The following is a 19,183-nucleotide window of genomic DNA, read 5'->3' on the forward strand; positions in this document are numbered from 1 at the left end:
ATGACAGTGATCAAAGAGCTAGTACAAATGGATCTCTACGTGCTGCAGGGCGTCGAAGAGAAGGTGACAGACAAAGAGGTGAAGAAGGCCTACAGACAAAAAGCACTCTCCTGCCACCCAGATAAAAATCTAGATAACCCCAGAGCAGCTGAACTCTTCCACCAGCTGTCCCAGGCCTTGGAGGTACTGACTGATGCTGCAGCCAGGGCTGCCTATGACAAGGAGAGGAAAGCCAGGAAGCACGCTGCAGAGAGGACCCAGAGACTTGACGAGAACAGGAAGAAACTGAAGCTCGACCTGGAGGCCAGGGAGTGGGAGACCCAGGCCCAGGGTACTGAGGAAGAGGAGGAGAGCAGGAACACCACCACACTAGAGCAGGAGATGGCTCGATTACGAGAAGAGGGTTCCCGTCAGTTGGAAGAGCAGCAATGGCTGATCCAGGAGCAGATCCGCCAGGACCGAGAACAGAGGCTGAGAGGAAGAACAGAAAATAGAGAAGGCAAAAGAAACCCCAAACTAAAGCTTAAGTGGACGTGCAAGAAGGAGGATGAGTCCCAAGGGGGCTACTCCAGAGACCTCCTCCTGAGGCTTTTATATAAGTATGGGGAGGTTCTCAACTTGGTCGTTTCCGGAAGGAAGCCAGGCAATGTCATAGTGGAGATTGCAACTGTCAGAGCTGCGGAGTTGGCCGTCAGAAATGAAGAGGGCCTGGCTGACAACCCTCTCAAGGTTTCCTGGTTGGAGGGACAGCCCCAGGGCACGGTGGACCCCAGTCCCCCAGGACTGTCGAAGGGCTCAGTGTTGTCAGAAAGGGAATATAAGAGTCTGGTCATGATGGGCATGCGTCAGGCCACTGAGTGACGGCAGCTGATGGCGCAGATGCAGCAGGAAGATGAGGTGCGGCCCACGTAGCCCGACTTCAGCCTTCCTACCCCACACCGTTTTCTGAGTCATCACCAATAAACTTTTTAAAAAACAAACAAAAAGAAAACCAAATATGTATAATATGTAATGGATAATTTCTAAATCTGATGGCCTGTTGCATTTGAATAAAGTTAATTCGTTGTTATCAGGGACAAATTCAACAGTCCCTATAGGCAAAATAACCCTGCATTCAACGAATCAGTAATTACGTTAAGAGGTTCAGGATATTCCAATACCATAAGGATAGCATGCAATTCTGACTTCTGAAGTGATGTGGACTTTTGACCACCATGCTTATTTTATCTGACTTACATCCTGCCATACCCATCTTGTTTACATCAGAATAAAAAGTTAGCACAGAACACAACATCTTGCTCTCCTCTTGACCCTGCGCAAGCGCAGTACAGCGGGAAGCCTCTGAAAATGTATCCAACATGGCGTCGGAGCAGAAGACGAAGTTATCCACAAACCTGCTGCGCATGAAGTTCATGCAGAGGGGCCTGGACTCGGAAAACCAGAAACAGCTAGAAGAGGAGGAACGGAAGACGATCAGGGATGAGCACTGGTACCTGGATTTGCCGGAGTTGAAGGAGAAGGAGAGCTTCATCATAGAAGAGCAGAGCTTCTCCCTGTGTGAAGACCTTCTCTATGGAAGGATGCCTTTCAGAGGCTTTAATCCTGAAGTTGAGAAGTTCATGCTTCAGATGAATTCCAAGAACAGAGTGGCGGCGGCAGAAGAGGAGGAGACTGTAGAGGCTGACGTGTCGGAGGAAGAAATGGCAAGAAGATATGAGACTTTGGAGGGAACAATTGGGAAAATGTTTGCCAAGAATAGGGACTGAGCCAATGATGAAGAAGATGAAAATGGAAATATAGAAGCCATGAAAATTTGGATGTTCTTAAAGCCCGAAGACTAATATGGACGCCTCTGATGCAGTGGATGCTGTGAGAACAGCATGGTCTGAACTCACCCTCCTGTCCTCGGTACTGGTCCCTTCTAAGGGATGCCTAGGGTTGGAAATGTGCTGTTCTTGAGACAGAAGGAGGATAGACGTTCTACATCCTTTTGACGGCATTCGGGGCTTCACATATGTGGGTACACGCCGCTCCCTTGACTTTTGGCCTGATTCTGTGTGAGTATACACACAGACAGGGCACACACCGACACCTGCTCTCAGTTACTCTCCAGGAATGAGGATTGTAAACTAATTCTTGCCTTGGTTTTAATGCCCTTACGTTTATATTTTACTTTTTGAATCATGTCAAGCCAATTCATTTGCTTTGGATTTCAATATTTGAGAACTTTTCAGAAGTGATTGACCAGGAACAGACATGGCTCTCCAGCCCAGAGTATCTGCAGGCTCTTAGGTCTTTATGTATAGAATTGTGGGGTTTATGTATTTTAAACAGTCATCTGGGTCATTTTTTAATGTTCCATAATAAATGTGTCTCATATAAAAAAGTCGATACCTCTGGAGTTGTTACTACTTCCTAACAATTATGGTAATGATGGAAAATAGTTGATTTTTAAAATGCTTCAAAATCTGGCATTTCCACCAGTCACCAGGTCAGCTCACTGTCAGGAATAGCATCAGTAGCAGGCACGTGCTATAGAGACGCTGGGAAGAATGCTTGCGTTTCTGCAGGCCTAAGAAAATCTTGTGGGACTGCACTCACTCACACATCACCCTTTTGTGCCTGTGCTGCCCCCTGCTCTTCCCAGCCCCTTGTCTCCCTGAGGCATTTGGGCACCTGGTAGTGAAAGCACGGGGAGCAGGGCAGGGCAGCAGTTTCCCTTCCAGTCTATTTCTTTCCCCTTTTCATCATGGGTACATTCCCAGTCTCATTCACCAAGCCTGAACATTGTTCTCTGCTTGGCTCTTCTTTCCAAGCATTTCAAATTCTAGTCACAAACTCTACGTGCATAGTCAAGTCTGTCATCTTTTCTAGCAGAAGAGAATTGAGTGAACTTTGAGTTTTCAGCTTTCACTCCAAACTTCCAGAATAGTTTATGAACATACAAAGCAAAATCAAAAATCTCCTCCAGTTACACAGTAGGATAGCACCCAGCAACACTACCTGCCATTTTATCCACTTCCTTCAGTAACATTGCTCACCCCTGAGAATCTACAGTTCCCTCTACCACATTAGGAGCAGAGTTACCCATTATGACTAAGGCACTTTGGGTGCCACCTGTAGGCATAAATGTTTTGAAACCTCCTCTTAACCTCTCCTCTAGCCCACCACAGAGCAGGCGTAATGGCAGAGAAAAGTTACTAGGATGTGGGGAAGTGGACCGGCTCAGCAGTCTTTCTCTGGATTGAGCTCCCTCTCCTTGGGCAGCTGTTCAATCCCAGAGCAAACACCAAATACAACTCAGCAGCCACAGTCCAGTCCTCTAGGCAGGCAGAAAACAGGATCGAACCAGCAGCCACAGTCCAGTCCTGCCAGCAAGCAGACACCAGGCAGCTGTACCTAAATCCTGAAGAAACCACCAGGCTGGCCACCGACCTGAGGTCAGGCCACAGAGGTGACAAACTGGTGCTGGAACCTCACGAGCAGTTCTTGGGCAAGCTTCTCTCCATGGCAGCTTTATCACAGGTTGAGCCCAACCACGCTATGTAAGGGGAACCAATACATGCGGTGTCCTTACTGAAGAATGGACAGGTGGAGCAAACCAAAGCTCAGTGCTCATCTCCCACAGTCTGTGGGGTCAGATTTATACTCCTTCATCAGGAGCCCTTTTACCTGTCTGCTATATCCAAACATCCCTTCACTGGTGTCTGCTTCAGGAGAAGTCTATGGTGTGTTTCCTTAGCAAGACATCCTTTTACCTGTGTGCCTGAGCAAATCATTTGGCAAAATGACCTAGAAGTTTCCTCTTCATATCTCCCTGTTTCTTTAAGAATTGTCCCTTTTTTCCTATCATTAGTGATCTACACGCAATGGGAATTAATGTAAAAACCATCATATTTTCAGTAAAAGCCACATGTATAGAATAGATAAATACTTAATAAAACCTCATGGTTGTATCAATATACAGTATTTAAAGAACCATCTTAGGTTCCTATCAATGTACGGTACTTCAGAACAATTTAAAATTTCCATCAAAATATAATGCAAACAATAACTTAAATAGCTTTGCATATGTAATGGTAAGACAAATATCTGAAATTTCTAAGAACATAATTAAAAAATACATTAAATTTCTAATATATAATAATTCAAATAAAATGATTTTTAAATGTTTATCAATCCCTGGTCATAAGCAATAATAACCTTTCATCCTAGATAACAATTATATCACATTAAATGACCAAACCTATACACCCCACATTAAGTGACTAGGGCGACGATCTTCATAAAACTGCTTCCTGCTAAATTGGGGTGAACCATTCCTGTATGGGCCCCAAGGGAGAAAAAAATGGTTAGTTTGGGAAAAGGTAGCTGTAGCATTGGTTGCCCAATCTGTCTTTCTAGTTTCTGTGCTAGCCCTTTTGAAGTTGATTTGCATGCACAGGTAGAAGAATCATTAACTGACACAGTCTGTGAATCACCTGGGCTTGGTGAAGACACTGTCTCAGCTCACAAGAGGATTCTATTAGTCAGATCTAAACTGTAAAAGGTTCTGTTCGTACCCATAGTTTTCAATTCTGTATATACAGAAGCATAAACACATCCCCTGGATACTATTACTGGGTTCCCTTCCCATGTCAACACATCCTTGCATTGCTTGGCCTAGTTACTCAGGTTTCTCAATAACCTCTTCGAGGTGTTGTTCCATTTTCACCAACATTAAGAATATTGAGGGACAGACCCTGCAGACATCACCAACAGCCACCCTAGCCAGAAGCTCGGCGCCACCTCGGATCAGCATCAGCAAATGGCTGCATGATCCTCAGGGTCTGGTGCAGTCCTCACCTTGGGTCTGTCCAACAGTGACCCAGTGCTGTTTTCCGCAGGCATATCAAGAACCATGAGCAGCTTTACTAAGGAAAACTTTGGTTGCCATATCCTTGAGGAAGGCTTTACTGCCAAGGACATTCTACACCAAAAGAAAAAAACAAAAAAAAGAAAGAACTCTTCCCTGACAATAAGGAAGCTTTCTATATATCAGACCTCGAAGAGATTCTAAAGCAGCATCTGAGGTGGCTAAAAGCTCTTGCCTTGTGACTCCCTTCCACAGACAAGTGGAACGACAGCAGAGCTCTAGCTGCAAGTGGGAGAGGATTTGACTGTGCAAGCAAGAGTGGCATTCAGTTGGTGTAGAGGCTTGGGTGCCTCCAGAGAGCATTACCTATGCAAATCCTTGTAAACAAGTGTCTCAAGTCAAGTATGCCGCCAGTAATGGAGTCCACATTAGGACCTTGTCAGTGAAATTGAATTGATGGAAGTCACCAGAGCACATCCAAAGGCAAAGTTGGTTTTACATATGGACGTTGACACTTCCAGAGCCTTTTGTCGCCTCAATGTCAAGGTTGGTGCCACACTTAAAACCAGAAGGCTTCTCATGGAACAGGCAAAAGACCATCAGCTTCCATGAGGGCAGTAGATGTACTGACCCTGAGACCTTCATGCAGGCAGCATCACACACCAGGTGTGTCTTTGACATGGAATGAGAAGTTGGTTTCAGCGTGGATCTGCTTGAAATTGGTGGTGGCTCTCCTGGATCTGAAGATACAAAGCTTAAACTTGAAGGGAACACAGTGTAATCCACCCAGCTGTGGACTAGCACTTGCCATCCGACTCTGGAGTGAGAACCGTAGCTGAGCCGGGCAGATACTGTGTCTCCTCTGCTTTCACACTTGCAGTCGACATCATTGCCCAGTGAAAGTGTGGAAGGAGCAGCCTGTTCTGATGATGAAGAGGAGTCAATGAGCAAGGCTTCATGTGTTCTGTGAATGGTGGAGAGTGTATGGATCATTTACCTGCATTCCTTATGATCATGCACATGGGAAGGCCTAGGGCAGAAGATTTACTCATCCAGCATCTGGGGAAAATCATGAAGGTACCCACCTGGTCCCTACAGATCTGTATCTTTGGTGGTTGAATTGTTTGGACTTTAAAACACAGATAACTAGTGGATCTCCCCTTTGTTTTTTTCTGGAGCAATCTGTAATCCCAAGTATAGTAGAATATTTTGTTTTACCATGTTCCCTAACCCACCTTTATCAGAATCAGCCAACAGAATGTCTTTCATAAAATGGTAAATGAGAGATGGAGGGAATTGCTTACAAATAATTGTGAACGGTTGTTACACAAAAATACGACAAAGTTGGACTATTTAAGATTCCCTTTGGACTAACTTTGCAGTTCTCTCTTTAGGGCTATTATTGGAACTAGGTAGGGAGAATGCAAACCTTTCCCTGTCTTTCTTATGCAAAGGTATTTTGAAAAACAACCTTTCAAGCCAATTGTTACTATAAGCTATGACATAGTAACAAAGTAAAAGAGGTGGATTTTCCCCCCAGGTCCTGCAACCAAATCCACAAGGGCTGGTTCTGTAGCTTCATATGCCTCTGCCTCGACAACCATTGTCATTGTTGACCAGCTGACACCAACCCCTTCCCATCTTCTGGGATCACCTCATGCTGTGGCCTAATTATTTAGCGTTTCATTAACATAAGAAGAGTGTAAATGATACAAAACAACAGATTCTTCAAAATGCTTTAAATCTAGCATTTCTATCAGTCACCAGGTCAGCTCAGTGGCAGCAATAGCATCAGTAGCAGGCACACCCTGCAGAGACACTGGGAAGGATGCAGGTGCCTCAAGAGGCCCAAACAAAACCTGTAGTAATGCACTCACTCACACACTAACCCTTTGTGCCTGTGCTGCCTCCTGCTCTTCCCAGCCCCTTGTCTCCCTGAGGCATTTGGGCACCTGGTAGTGACAGCACAGGGAGCAGGGCAGGGCGGCACTTTCCCTTCCAATATATTTCTTTCCCCTTTTCATCATGGGGTGCATTACCAATCTCATTCACCAAGCCTGAACCTTGTTCTCCCCTTGACCTGTTTTTCTTTCCAACCATTTCAACTTCTAGTTCCAAACTCTCAGTGCATAGCCAAGTCTGTAATCTTTTTTAGCAAAAGAGAATTGAGTGAACCTTTTCGGCCTTCCCTCCAAACTTTCAGCTGGTATGTGAACACTACAGAGCAAAACCACACACCCTCTCCAGGAACACTGTAGGAGACCACCCAGCCAATGTAGCTGCCATTTTACCTACTTCCTTCAGGAACATTGCTCACCCCTCAGAATCTACAGTTCCCTCTATCACATTAGAAGCAGAGTTACCCATTATGCCTAAGGCACTTTGGGTGCCACCTGTAGGCATAAATGTTATGAAACCTCCTTTTAAGCTCTCCTCTCGCCCACCACAGAGCAAGGGTAGTGGAAGAGAAAAGTTATTAGGATGTGGGGAAGTGGACCTGCTCAGCAGTAGTTCTCTGGATTAAGCTCCCTCTCCTTGGACAGTTGTTCAGTCCCAGAGCAAACACCAAACACGACTCAGCAGCTGCAGACCAGTCCTCTAGGCAGGCAAACAGGCAGGAACCAGCAGCCACAGCCCAGTCCTTCCAGTTAGAAAACACCAGGCAGCTTTAGTTCAATCCTGAAGAAACCACCAGGCTGGCCACCGACCTGAGGTCAGGCCACAGAAGTGACAAGCTGCTGCAGGACCCTCACGAGCAGTTCTTGGGCAAGCTTCTCTCCATGGCAGCTTTATCACAGGTTGAGCTCAACCACGCTATGTAAGGGGAACCAATACATGTGGTATCTTTACTGAAGAATGGCGAGGTGGAGCAAACCAAAGCTCAGTGCTCATCTCCCACAGTCTTTGGGGTCAGATTTATACTCCTTCATCAGGAGCCTTTTCACGTGTCTGCTATATCCAAACAGCCTTTCCCCTGTGTCTGCTTCAGGAAAAGTCTGACGTGTTTGCTTTACTAAGACATCCTTTCATCTCTGTGCCTGAGCAAATCATTTGACAAAATTACCTTTTTAAAGACCTAGAAGTCTCCTCTTCATATACCCCTTTTTGTTTAAGAATTGTCCTATTCACTATCATGAGCAATCTACACACACTGGGAACTATTGTAAAAACCATCACATTTTCAATAAATGCCACATGCATAGTATAGTCAAGTACTTAACAAAACCTTACCTTTCTATCAATATACAATACTTAAAAAAAAAACCTCAGGTTTCTATCAATATACAATACTTCAGAACAATTTAAATTTCCATCAAAGTACAATGCAAACAAAACCTTCAATTGCTTTCCAAATGTAATGGTAAAACAAAAATTTGAAAATTCTAAAAACGTAATGAAAAAAACCTTCAAATTCTAATGTAACAAAATTCCAACAAAATGACTTTAAATGTCTATCAATCTCTAATCATAACTCATAATAACCTTCCATCCTAGATCACAATTGTATCACATCAAATGACCAAACCTATCCACCCCACCTTAAGGGACTAGGGCGACGATCTTCAGAAAACTGCTTTCTGCTGAATTGGGGTGAAGAATTCCTAAATGGGCCCCAAAGAGAAAAAGATGGTTAGTTTGAGAAAAGGCAGCTGAAGCATTTGTTGGCCAATCTGTCTTTCTAGTTTCTGTGCTAGCCCTTTTGAAGTTGATTTGCATGCACAGTTAGGAGAAACCAGTAACTGAGACAGTCTGTGAGTCACCTGGGATGTTTGCTGGGTGAAGACACTGTCTCAGCTCACAAGACGATTTGCCTAGTCAGATATAAAATTTATAAGGTTCTATTGGTAGCCATATTTTTCAATCCCTGTAGAAACGTAAGCATAACCACATCCCCTTAATACTATTACCAAGTTCACTTCTCCTGTCAACACACCCTTACATTGGTTGGTCTAGTTCCTTGTACTCTGTCACCTGTATCAATATCTTCCCAAGGAGCAACTACCATATCATTTTCTCATTTGTTGTCCTGGAATTGAGGCAATATCAATTTGAGTACCCCATTTTTGTAAAAGATGCCTTCCCCATAAGTTTATGGGTATGTCAGCCACATAATTTCTCAATTTCTCTGTTTTCCCTTCTGGGTCCACATAGGCACCATCTTATTCATGGTAATTAAGCAATTTCTATAAATTGTATCTAAAGTGGCCAATCTGGATCCCAAGACTTTTGGGAAAGTAAACTAACATCAGCTCCTGTATCTTCCTGCATTTGGACAACCTGGGTCTCTGATCATAGACCTGTGTGCCAGAGCACATGTTTCCCAGTGCTTCCAAAAGCTCCTGTTCATGCCACAGGAGCAGCCTTGCTCCTGATGTAGGGAAATAACTCAGCCATTCTATCCCCTTCCTCCCCTTTAGCAGGTTTTATTTCTTCCTTGGGATCCCCATCTACTACACCTGGATAGACCATGAGTGCTTGAGCAGTGAATCCACTTCTTCCCAAGATTACTCCCACTGTCCCTGAGGGGAAGGAACCGCACCCACCAGTCCTTAACTTAACAACATTCCTCTTTGGGGATAATGAAAGAGGGATCTGTGGCCAGATCCTAAGCTACACTTTCTTCTGCAGACACGTCTAAGATCAGAAACAATAATGCTTCATACGTCCAGACTGACCAAAAGGAAAACGTTAATTGTTTGCTCTGGGGACTCAGGCTGACAGGCCCCTTGATGTTGCCTGTAGTTTTACAATCATTACCTCCTAAGCCCAGGCCTAAGGCCAATGATACCAGCCCCTCCTGCCTTTCCTCTTCTTCCACCATTCTTAGTTATGGGATTGTCCTCTGCCAACCCTAACCTGGCCTCTTTCTCTACACATCACTGCTCTGGGGGTTCTTGCCACCAGCTTGCCTCTGAGCCCTTTGACTCTGGGGACAAAAGACACAGAGCTGGAGGTATTGCACAGAGGTTAAGAGCACTGACTGCTCTTCCAGAGTTTCTGACTTTTAATTTCCAGCAACCACATGGCTGCTCACAACCAGCTGTAATGGGATATGAAGCCCCCTCTTCTGGTGTGTCTGGTGACAGGGACCGTGCATGCACGTGAAACAAATCTTAAAAAAAAAATCTTCATAATTTGCCTACTAGGCACAATTGCTATGCAAAGATATGTCAGGCTTTCCAGGTGGGATTGACCAGTTCATTACCTCTGTGTCTCCTCCTGCTCTAAACTTGAGGCTTGTTCCACCATCTCCTGCCAAATATCTTTGACGACCCGCCCAAGGCTGCAGACCTTAGCTTTCCCAGAGCCCTTCCATGATTATTGGTACTCTGTCTAAGCTCTACCCCCACAGCTACCTGGTAAAACCAGGTACGCTGTGTCCCACAGTTGCCTGGAGATAGCCAGCTGTGCTCGACAGTAAAAATGTGGGCCGCTTGCCCTGTCTTACCCTCTCTTACTTCTCTTACTCTTTATTCTTCACTGCTCTTGCCCCCTTCCACACGACACCATCCGAATGCCCGTGGCTGGCCGCCGTTCTGCTCTTCTACTCTTCTCTCATTAACATTCTGCACGTGGAATCATGGTGGGTGGGTGTGTTCTGTCCAGGAACGGGCCAAGATTCAAAATGCTAACATTAAACCGAATCACGGGATTGAACCAGGAACCCTCACATTGGTGCCATGACTCGGATGCACCATGTGAGGATTTTCATCTCCATGAGCCCATATGCTCTGGCACCCCCGCCACACTGCTGCCTTCCGTGAGACAGAGTATAGTTCTTCCTCACCGCATGCCTCTGCTGTCTGCAGGGGCCCCCATTCCACCCTGGGCCACCTCTGGCCCGGGGCACGGAGCCTTGGTGAAGATGGATAAAACCATGGACTCCCGAGACAATGCCACGTTGCCCAAGAATTGCAGTGCCAGCCTCTTCGGTGCGCATGACCCGAGACTGCTGCTGAGCGTCCTAATGTTGAGTCCTACCTTTACTTCTGCTGCCTCTTCTGTGGGCATCACAGGGATTAAATCAAACCAGCTGCGACACCATGTAAGCCATCAGACCACTAACACCTGCTGACTGCGGGGGGACTCAGGACTTACACGTCTCCAGCAGGCCTCCGCATCGCCACGATGCCCTGCGTATAGCTGCCCACCAAGCAGAGTGCCCTCTTCAAGCACATGCTTGTGAGAGGTACCTACTCCACCTCTGTAAGCTTTACCTCAGAGCTTGACTTTCCATGGGGTACACATGGTTTCAGGGGAGCGTTCGTGAGCTTGGAGCTACCCATGCTGCCTCTGGGGATAGAGCCTTTCACTGAGCCTCTTTCTGAACATTTTCCCTTGGGTGAGACTTTCTCTTTTTGAGACAGATTAATGCCAGGCCAGACCTCTATAGAATGCTCACTGGCCCAGGAGCACTGGCTCTAAGTCTACCCACAGCACTGCACTGGTCGGGGCAATTAATCCCTATTCTCACACATGGGTCTCTAGGTCTTCGATGCCTATCCCCACTTCCTGGGATGTTTTGGACTAATTGATACTAACCAGAAAACAGTATCTCTTTTTGCCCCATTAGCAGGCCTCCCTCTTCTCCCTTCTTTATTGCTGTAGTTCCTGCCTTGTGAAAAGCAGGTCCAACCCCATTCTTCAGGAACCTTGTCTGCGAAGAATGCTTTCCCACGCATGTGTGGCCCCGAACAACCTTGTACAAGCAAGCTCTCCCTCTCTCTGTCCAGGACTTTGATCCAGCGTGCTCACACTGCCAGCCAAGCACAGTGCCTCAGCTGTGCACACCAGTTTCCCAGCTCCCTGTGAATGCACACACTTGCTTCTCCCTTGCTCTGCAGATCTTAAAGAATGTAAACTTTTATAAGCTACAGGAAATACTCAGATCTACCTCTTATGAACCAAAGACTCCACTCAGAGAAGTTCATCTGCCTAAAGATCCCACTTACTACCTATTCCTAAGGGTGGGAGTCCTCTGGGTTTCAAGTGTACATCTAAGAAAAAGTTTTCTTTTCTCCCAAACGCACTTAATCTTATTCCCTGCCTGTAATAAACATATATGTGTGTTACAGCATCTTTTCAAGTCCAGGCACTTACTACACCCAGGACAGCTCCAGAGATGAGACCTCTAGATGTTACAATCTCCTCTCACAGACACAGACACTTATATTGGACCTGTTCCTTCTGACCTATCCTCAGACGGTTCCACAGACCATGGACAACAGGGAGACAGCCAACTCTAGGACTGTACAATCTTCAGCATACCATTTTTCTAGGTTCCCTAGAGACATGTCACCACAAAGCAAGCAGGAAGTAGAAGAGTTTACGACAAGACCATTCCTGCTTCACCATCACCACGAATTTTTTTTTTAATTAAACCAAACTGGGGAATGTTGGTATTCTGTCTAAGCTCAAAGAACATAGCTACGTGGGAACAGCCAGGTATGCTCTACCCCTCAAATGCCTAGCAACAGCCTGATACTCTAAAAGGGGCTGCTTGCACTGTCTTACCCTCTTACTCATCTTACTCTGTTCTTCACTGCTCTTCCCCCCTTACAAATCACTCCCCCTCCATGTGTCCATGGCTGGCTACCTTTCTGCTCTTCTTCTCTCCTTTAACTACTTCAGGTGGAACCATGGTGGCTTGGAGAGTTCTGACAGGGCACAGGCCGTGATTTGAAACCATAACAATTATTATGTCCTCCTTTGTCCAAAGAGAGACAGACAGAAACTCAGAGAAGATGAAGATGAAGCAGATCCACGTGGCTCTTAGACTACCAATCCTGTGACTGATGTCTACCCTTTGCACAGAGGCTGCAGTAGCCTGAAAGCCTCTGTAGCTCACAGTAACCAGAACCTGCCCCTTCTTAGCTACAATTACCGTATTCTCTAGAATCAGTGCACCAGTCTTTTTAAACTCTGGAACCTTTAGCCTTACACTTTCTCTGGTTATGACCAAATGGACCACAATTAAAACATCAAGCATTTTGATTCCTGATATTCTAGCCAACTTTTGCCCTATGAGATTTGCATTATACTACTGAACCAACACCAGTGGTTTCCCTTATCCATTCATGTAAAAGGGCTCTACTTACTATCAATGGACCAATTGTTCCCTTACATTCCCTGTTTGCATTCCTGAGGCCAATATTTGCATCAAGGACTGTCTGGTTTCAGAGTCTGATATAGCTCTACTCACAGCTGATCTCAACCTCTGTAAGAATTCTGTAAATGATTCTCCAGAACCCTATTTTGGTAAAAGAGGTCGATTTTCCCCGAGATTCTGCAACCAGATCCCAAGCTCATAAAGTTGTAAAGCAACATTGTACATTTGCACCATCAGATCTGATTTGCTCCTGAAAGGCATCTTAACGCCCATCACCCAGCAGCTGGTCTTTAGTAACAGTTATTCCACTTGTTAATCACAATGGCTGGTTCTGTAGCTTCATGCCCCTGCCTCAAAAACCACTGAAGTTGTTAACCAGGTGACAACAACCCCTTCCAGACTTGTGGGATCACCTCATGCTGTGGCCTAGTTATTTAGGGTTTCTTTGATAGAGGAAGAGTATAAATGATACAAAACAATAGATTCTTTAAACTGCTCTAAAATCTAGCATTTCCATCAGTCACCAGGTCAGCTCACTATCAGGAATAGCATCAGTAGCAGGCACATGCTGCAGAGACACTGGGAAGGATGCATGCGTTTCCGCAGGCCTGAGACAATCTTGTGGGAGTGCACTCACTCACACATCATCCTTTTGTGCCTGTGCTATCTCCTGCTCTTCCCAGCCCCTGTCTCCCTGAGCCATTTGGGCACCTGGTAGTGAAAGCGCAGGGAGCAGGGCAGGGCGGCTCCTTCCCTTCCAGTCTATTTCTGTCCCCTTTTCATCATGGGGTACATTCCCAGTCTCATTCACCGAGCCTGAGCCTTCTTCTCCCTCTGCCGTTTTGCCTTCCAAGCATTTCAACTTCTAGTCAAAAACTCTACATGCATAGCCAAGTCTGCAGTCCTTTCTAGCAGAAGAGAATTGAGTGAACCATCTGAGTTTTTGACCTTCCCTCCAAACTTTCAGAAGAGAATTTGAACATACAAAGCAGAAACAAAACAAAACAAAATCTTCTAGTTACACAGTAGGATAGCACCCAGCAACTGTAGCTGCCATTTTACCAACTTCCTTCAGTAACATGGCTCACACCTCAGAATCTACAGTTTCCTCTACCACATTAGAAGCAGAATTACTCATTATGCCTAGGGCACTTTGGGTGTCACTTGTAGGCATAAGTGTTTTGAAACCTCCTCTTAAGCTCTCCTCTAGCCCACCACAGAGCAGATGCAGTGGAAGAGAAAAGTTATTAGGATGTGGGCAAGTGGACCTGCTCAGCAGTAGTTTTCTAGGATTGAGCTCCATCTCCTTGGGCAGCTGTTGGGTCCCAGAGCAAACACCAAACAGGACTCAGCAGCTGCAGACCAGTCCTCCAGGCAGGCAGAAAAGAGGCAGAAGCCAACAGCCACAGTCCAGTCCTGTCAGCAAGCAGACACCAGGCAGCTGTACTTCAATCCTGAAGAAACCACCAGGCTGGCCACCCACCTGAGGTCAGGCCACAGAAGTGACAAGCTGCTGCAGAACTATACAAGCAGTTCTTGGGTGAGCTTCTCTCCATGGCAGCTTTATCACAAGTTGAATTCAACAATTCTATGTGAGGCAAACCAATTCATGCAGTGTCTTTACTGAAGAATGGCCAGGTGGAGCAAACAGAATGACTTTATGTATTTTATCGATCTCTCATGATAAAAAAAAAAAAAAAAAAAAAAACCTTCTATCCTAGATAACAATTTTAACACATCAAATGACCAAATCTATCCACCCCACCTTAAGGGACTAGGGCGATGATCTTCAGAAAACTGCTTCCTGCTGAATTGGGGTGAAGAATTCCTGTATGGGCCCCAAAGGAGAAAGAAATGGTTAGTTTGGGAAAACATAGCTGTGGCATTTGTTGCCCTATCTGGTTTTGTTTCTGGGCTAGCACTTTTGAAGTTGATTTGCCTGCACAGTTAGGAGAAACCAGTAACTGACACACTCTGTGAATCACCTGGGCTGTTTGCTGGGTGAAGACACTGTCTCAGCAGAAAACAGGTTTTTCCTAGTCAGATATGATCTTTACAAAGTTCTGTTGGTAGCCATGTTTTTGATTCTCTGTAGATGCATACGCATAAGCACATCCCCTTAATAGTATTGCCGGTTTCCATTCCACTATCAACACATTGTTATATTCGTTGGCCTTTCAGATATTTCAATATTTTGAGTACCCAGTTATTGCAAAACAACCCTTCCTGATGCAGGTTCACATGTATGTCAGCCACATAGTGTCTCAATTTCCATTTTTGCCCTTCAGGTCCCATACATGCAATCCATTGGATACCACCCTATTCTCGATAATTTACCAATTCCTATGAATTGTGTCAAAACCTGAGGTGGCCAATCTGGATTTCAGACCTTTGGGTAAGTATACTAACATCAGCTCCTCTATGAAAAACCCTTCTATGTCCACACCCGTATTTGGACAACCTGGTTCTCTGATCATAGACCTGTATGCCAGAGCACATGTTTCCCAGTGCTCCCAAAAGCCCCTGTTCATTCCACAGGAGCGGCCTTACTACTCATGTAGGGAAACAGCTGAGCAATTCTATCCCCTATCTCACCTAAGGTTTCATTTACTTCATGCAATCCCATCTGCTATACCTGGATAGACCATAAGTCCTTGAGAAGTGAATCCACTTCTGCCCAAGATTATCCCCAAGTACATGAACATAAGGGACCATCCATACCAGTGGTTAGCTTACAACATTCGACTTTTGGGGATAATGTAAGAGGAATCTGTGGCCAGATCCAAAGCTAACCTTCCATGAGCAGCTGTGTATACCATTAGAAATACCTAATGCTTGGAATGTCCTGACTGACCAAAAGGAAAATGACCCGCACTGTCTGCTGCGTATCCTCTAGCTGACAGGCCCCTCAGTGTTGCCTGTAGTTATAAAATGAGCACCATCTTAGCCCAGGCCTGCAGCCAAAGCTACCGACCCCTCCCGCCTTTCCTCCTCTTCCACCATGCTTAGCTCAGAGAATGGCTGCTTCCAAACCTAACCTGGCCTCGTTCTCCACTGGTCACTGCTCAGGGAGTTCTTGCCACCAGCTTGTCTCTGAGACCTTTGAGTCTGTGGAGAGAAGACACAGGGCTGGAGAGATGGCTCACGGGTTAAGAGAACTGACTGCTCTTCCAGAGGTTCTGACTCAATTCCCAGCCATCATCGGACTCAATTTCTGACTTTTAATTTCCAGCAACCACATGGTTGCTCACAACCATCTAGAATGGGATCTGATGCCCTCTTCTGGTGTGGTTGAAGACAGGGAGAGTATACTCACATGCAATAAATATTTTTTTAAACAAAGACTTTGTAATTTGTCTAGTAGGCACAATTGCTATGGAAAGATAAGGCAGGCCTTCCAGGTAGGAGTTACCAGTTCATTATCTCTGTCTCCTCCTGCTCTAAACTTGCCGCTTCTTCCACCATCTCCTGCCAAATGTTTCTGACCACCCTTTCAAGGTTGCAGACCCTAGCTTTCTCAGAGCCCTTCCATGATTATTGTTGGTTTTCTGTCTAAGCTCCAACCCCACAGCTACCTGGGAACAGCCAGGTAAGCTCTGCCCTACAGTGCCCTGCAACAGCCAACTGTGCCTGACAGAATAACCAGGGCTGCTTGCCCTCTCTTACCCTCTTACTTCTCTCAATCCCTTCACCATCCCTCCATCCACATGCCCATGCCAGCTGCCTGTCTGCTCCTCTCCTCTCATTAAAGTTCCTCACATGGAACCATGGTGGCTGGGTGTGTTCTGTCTGGGCATGGGCTGAGACTCGAAAGCCGAACTGGTGCTGAAATCTGGGATTGAAGAAGGAACCCTAACATTGGTCTTGTTCACTTGGATGTCCTGCGTGAGGATTTTGATTTCCCCTTGCTCACAGGTCCTGATGCTCCCACCACCCTGCCACCAACTGAGGGGCAGAGGACAGGCCTTTTCCACCACATGCCTCGGCTGCCTAGGGCCAGGAACTTTGAGCATTGGTGGAGATGGATGGAACCATGCAAGTCCTGCCGCATCACCGCAATGCCAGGCCAGGGCTGGATAGACTGCTTTCTGGCTCAGGAGCACTGGCTCTAAATCTAGAACCAGCACACGTCAGTGCAATTGATCCCTATTCTCACACACGGGTCTATAGGCCTTTGCTGCCTTGCCCCGTTTTGGTGGATGTGATTTACACTAAGCAGAAAACAGTATCTCTGTCTGGCCACAGATTCTTCAAAATGCTTTAAATCTAGCATTTCTATCAGTCACCAGGTCAGCTCAGTGGCAGCAATAGCATCAGTAGCAGGCACACCCTGCAGAGACAGTGGGAAGGATGCAGGTGCCTCAAGAGGCCCAAGCAAAACCTGTAGTAATGCACTCACTCACACACTAACCCTTTGTGCCTGTGCTGCCTCCTGCTCTTCCCAGCCCCTTGTCTCCCTGAGGCATTTGGGCACCTGGTAGTGTAAAGCACAGGGAGCAGGGCAGGGCGGCTCCTTCCCTTCCACTCTATTTCTTTACCCTTTTTTTTTTTTCCGGAGCTGAGGACCGAACCCAGGGCTGTGCGCTTGCTAGGCAAGCGCTCTACCACTGAGCTAAATCTCCAACCCCTTCTTTCCCCTTTTCATCATGGGGTACATTACCAGTCTCATTCACCAAGCCTGAACATTGTTCTCCCCCTGGTTCTTTCTTTCCAACCATTTCAATTTCTAGTCCCAAACTCTACGTGCATAGCCAAGTCTGCAATCTTTAGCAAAAGAGAATTGAGTGAACCTTCTGAGTTTTCAGCCTTAACTCCAAACTTTCTGAATGTATGTGAACATACAAAGCAAAACCAAAAGTCCCCTCTCCAGGAACAAAGAGTAGGATAGCAGCCCCAACTGTAGCTGCCATTTTACCAACTTCCTTCAGTAACATTGTTAACACCTAAGAATCTATGGTGAGTAGATCAGTGGTAGAGCGCTTGCCTAGGAAGCGCAAGGCCCTGGGTTCAGTCCCCAGCTCCGGAAAAGAAAAAAAAAAAAAAAAAAACACATTAGGCGCAGAGTTCCCCTTTATGCCTCAGGCACACTGGCTGCCACCTGTAGGCATAAATGCTTTGAAACCGACTCTTAAGCTCTCCTCTAGCCCACCACAGAGCAGAGGTGGTGGAAGAGAAAAATTAGGATGAGGGGAAGTGGACCTGCTCAGCAGTCGTTCTCTGGATTGAGTTCCATCTCCTTGGGCAGAAGTTCATTTCCAGAGCAAACACCAAACAGGACTCGGCAGCTGCAGACTAGTCCTGTAGGTCAACCGACAACAGGCAGGAACCAGCAGCTACAATTCAGTTCGTTCAGCGATCAGACACCAGGAGGCTGCACTTCAATCCTCAAGAAACTGCTAGGCTCCCCAATGACCTGATATGAGGTCAACAAAGCAACAAGCAATCTGCCATAAGAACCTCTCGATCAGTTCTATGGCAAGCTTCTCTCCGTGGCAGCTTTATCACAAGTTGAGCTCAACCACGCTATGTAAGGCGAATCAAAATATGCGGTGTCTATGCTGAAGAATGGCGAGGTGGAGCAAACCAAAGCTCAATGCTCATCTCCCACAGTCTGTGGGGTCAGAGTTATACTCCTTCATCAGGAGCCCTTTCACCTGTGTCTGCTTCAGGAAAAGTCTATGACGTGTTTCCTTAGCAAGACATCCTTTTACCTGTGTGCCCCAGCAAAACATCCTTTGATAAAATTACTTTTTAAAGACCTAGAAGTTTCCTCTTCATATAACACGTTTTTCTTTAAGAATTGTCCTTTTCCCTATCATTAGCCATCTATAAGCATTGGAAATTATTTTAAAAACCATCACACTCTATTAATGACACTTGTATAGTATAGTCAAATTATTAACAAAACCTTATGTTTGTATCAATATACAATACTTAATAAACGACCTTAGGTTTCTATAAATATATTATACTTCAAAACAATTTAAAATTTCCATCAAAATACAATGCAAACAAAAACTTCAATTGCTTTCTATATGTAATGGTAAAACAGGAATCTGAAATTTCTAAGAACATAATCAAACAAAAATACCTGAAATTTCTAAGACAGATTAATTCCAATAAAATGACTTTAAATGTTTATCAATCTCTGGTCATAACCAATAATAACCTTTCATCGTAGATAACAATTGTATCACATCAAATGACCAAACCTATCC

The 19,183-nt window shown here is 45.6% G+C and overlaps 3 pseudogenes; all 3 read left to right on the forward strand.

Annotated features, from left to right (window-relative positions):
- LOC148005370 (dnaJ homolog subfamily C member 17 pseudogene) lies at window positions 1–912 on the forward strand (annotated as a pseudogene).
- A 446-nt stretch (window positions 913–1,358) lies between these two features.
- Window positions 1,359–1,841, forward strand: LOC148005371 (M-phase phosphoprotein 6 pseudogene; annotated as a pseudogene).
- A 2,977-nt stretch (window positions 1,842–4,818) lies between these two features.
- On the forward strand, window positions 4,819–5,963 carry LOC148005372 (ornithine decarboxylase pseudogene; annotated as a pseudogene).
- The last annotated feature ends 13,220 nt before the right edge of the window (window positions 5,964–19,183 follow it).

Source organism: Rattus norvegicus, chromosome 6, assembly GCF_021556685.1.
Source record: "Rattus norvegicus strain SHRSP/BbbUtx chromosome 6, alternate assembly SHRSP_T2T, whole genome shotgun sequence".
In the NCBI taxonomy this organism is placed as follows: domain Eukaryota; kingdom Metazoa; phylum Chordata; class Mammalia; order Rodentia; family Muridae; genus Rattus; species Rattus norvegicus.